General features: G+C 44.6%; 1 protein-coding gene across 2 annotated transcripts in view; it reads right to left on the reverse strand.

The window, feature by feature from the left end:
* LOC101857033 (MRG/MORF4L-binding protein) overlaps window positions 1–3,267 on the reverse strand; it is a 12,424-nt gene that overhangs the window by 5,125 nt on the left and 4,032 nt on the right. The window lies entirely within an intron of this gene.

The raw sequence follows: 3,267 nt of genomic DNA on the forward strand, positions 1-3,267 counted from the left end.
AATTGACCTACATTGCATATCACACATGCGGGTAACACCGACTTGAAATACTAATACCGTACTTGGTGTGATAACCGTATCTAGGACACTACATCCCTCCTAGCCTTGGATGGTTACTTCGTTTTTCTCAACAGGGTGTCTGCTGAGGAAGTCAGCTGGATTATTCTCTCCTGGCTGGTAGCGTAGGGTGAAGTCGTAAGGTTGGAGTCTGAGATTCCATCGTTCAATTCTTGCTGAGGTTCTGGATGTTGTGCTGTTGAAGATTCCTTCAAGGGGTTTGTGGTCAGAGATTACTGTGAAGTGTTGACCAAGTAAGTACAGGTTGAAATGTTCACACGCCCAGACGACGGCAAGAGCTTCTCGCTCGGTTTGAGAGTATCGTGACTCGACATCAGTCAAAGCACGACTTGCGTATGCCACTATGTGAACGTTGTTGTTGTCACGCTGTGAGAGAATGCAGCCAAGTCCAAATGGACTTGCATCAACGGTGATCTCAGTGAGGAGATTGGGGTCAAAGTAGGTCATGACTTTGTCACAGGTGATCATGTCCTTGAGTGTGTTGAACGATTGCTGATGTTCCTCGGACCACGACCAGGGTGTATTTTTGCGTGTTAGGTCTCTGAGTGGTTTTGTGAGGTCAGCATAGTCCTTGATGAACCGAGAGACGTAGTTAGTCATGCCTAGGAAGCTGCGAACTTCCTTTTGATTCGTTGGTGCCGGCATTTCGTGGACTGCTTTGATTTTCTTGGGATCTGGAGAGACGCCGTCTCCTCCAAAGATAAATCCATAAAATTCAATGGAGTTTTTTTTTTTTTTTTTTTTTTTTTTTTTTTTTTTTTTTTTTTATTGAACTCGCATTTTTGTTTGTTCAGTGTGAGGTTTTTCTCCTTCAGGCGCTCAAAGACTTTCTTCAAAGAGTTGTCGTGTTCTTGTTGCGTTTTACCGTAGACCAGGATGTCGTCACTGGTGTTGAGGCAGTTGTTGATGTCGGAGAAAACTTCTGAAATGTGGTTCTGAAATATTTCTGCAGCGCTTGTGACACCGAAATTCAGTCGCTTGTATCGACGAAGGCCAATATGCGTTGAAAGTGTAGTTATGTTTATTGATTCTTGATCAAGCTCCAGTTGATGATAGCCTTGGTTGAGGTCAAGCTTGATGAACCATTTGGCTTGATTTAAACGCATCAGAATATCATCTAGTGTGGGCATGATATGGCGTGTTCTCTTGATTGCCTTGTTGGGAGCACGCATGTCCACACAGAGTCGAATTTCACCAGGTTTTTTGGGTTTGGGCACCACGACAATGGGAGAAATCCAAGGTGTCGGACCATCTACTTTCTCGATAATGTCGAGCTGCTCTAGGCGTTGGATCTCTTCCTCCACTCTCTTTCTGAGGTGAAAGGGTATTCGGCGATGTGGTTGGGCGACAGGTTGGACTGACGGGTCCTGATGCAGTGTGACCTTGATGCCCTTTAATTTGCCGAGACCTTTAAATAGCTCAGGGGATTCACTGCAGAGACTGTTTGTTAAAGAATGAGTAGGTGTGGTTGTCGCACTGAATGCGAAATTTACAAGTTCCATATCTTCTGCTGTTTTTGCACTTAAAAGATTGCCACATTTCGCTGATTTTTGTGAACGAACCACATGGAAGGTTGCTTGCACGGGGTGTTTCTTGTATTTTAAGGTGGACTCGAATTGTCCAATGACTTGCAGTGGTTTGTTACTGCCGTATGCAAAGAGACGTGTAGATGAGGGGGTCAGCTTGTGTGTATGGCTAAGGCTCTTGTAGGATTGCTCATTTAAAATGTTTACAGATGCTCCAGTGTCAATTAGAAAAGGGATGCTCTCTCCTGAGAGATATAAGTTCACTTGGGGAGTCTTCTGGTTGGTTTTGACACCGAAAACGTAGTCTTCCTCTGAGGTGTCACTGCTTTCATTTAGGTGTGCGTTTGTTGATAACGACGATGTGAGGGCTGAGATGGGGGGTACAGGCGATGTGTGGCGGATGGGAATCTTGAAGCTTTCCCTTTTTCTGCGTGCTGCTTGCTGATATTATAGACAGTGGCAGGCTTTCTATCCGCTTCAATTTCCTGTGCTTGTTCATCTGATATCTCGAGAGCCCTTGCTGCTTTGAGCAGGTTTTGTAAATCGAGGTCATCTCGCAGAGCACGTCTGCGCAGGCGTTGCGAACTTGCGATGTAAAATTTGAGATTTTAATTCTCTGTCTGAGTCTTGAAAATCGCATGTGGCGGCTAGCTTTCTTTGTCTGGTGCAGAAAGAATCTATGTTCTCGCCAGCTTCTTGTCTCGCCTGTCGGAACTTGAAAGTTTCATAATCAATATTTTTCTGAGGGGCAAAATGCGTTGTGAGGGACTGGCAGAGTATGTTGTATCCTGCTTCAGTGTCAGATCCTTTTTGTGCAACTGAGAATGTTTCGTATATATCGAAAACGTCTTCACCAGCGTAATGCAGTAGTAAAGCTTTCTTTCTCGCGGCGTCGCTTACGCCAATTGCTGTCAGCAATAACTTGAACCGGGAGAGCCATTTCTGCCACCTCGTGCCTGTGGTACCTTCCCCACCGTGTACGACGAAACGATCGAAGGAAGGCAGGCTAATTGCCGCTGAGGTCATTTTGATAATTGTCAATTATTGTCAATTATTGTCACTTACCTCCAAACAATTTTGCACTATTGTAAGGTGTAAGTTATGTTTGTTTTATCCTCGTCGCCATTTGTTATGTTGAAGGGGCTAGCACAATAAGAAAAACACATGCGAGATCCATGAACGGGTGTTCTGAGACTTCTTTGTTTAATTGACCTACATTGCATATCACACATGCGGGTAACACCGACTTGAAATACTAATACCGTACTTGGTGTGATAACCGTATCTAGGACACTACAGCGTCGGTAATTAAAGAGGATAATGAATGGGAATGGATGAGTGTCGGCCTGCTATCGAAAACATTAACGATACGTGAACTAATGTTAATCTACAAAATGTACAGAGACACTCTCTCCACAACTATCTGATTGTAATCCCGGCGGCATTACTTGTGGATCCACGGAGGGCGACCTTTGATGGGAAAAAATTACGGGTTTTAAACATTTTTAATGTGGGTCGTTTGGAGTGGTTTTTCTTAATGATTAAGGACTTTCCACACGCCTACAAACACACGTACACACGCGCACGCTCGCGTGCGCACATGCACACACAGACAGACAGACACACACACACACACACACACACACACACACACACACACACA

The sequence above is a fragment of the Aplysia californica genome, unplaced genomic scaffold, assembly GCF_000002075.1.
Source record: "Aplysia californica isolate F4 #8 unplaced genomic scaffold, AplCal3.0 scaffold00285, whole genome shotgun sequence".
Classification (NCBI taxonomy): domain Eukaryota; kingdom Metazoa; phylum Mollusca; class Gastropoda; order Aplysiida; family Aplysiidae; genus Aplysia; species Aplysia californica.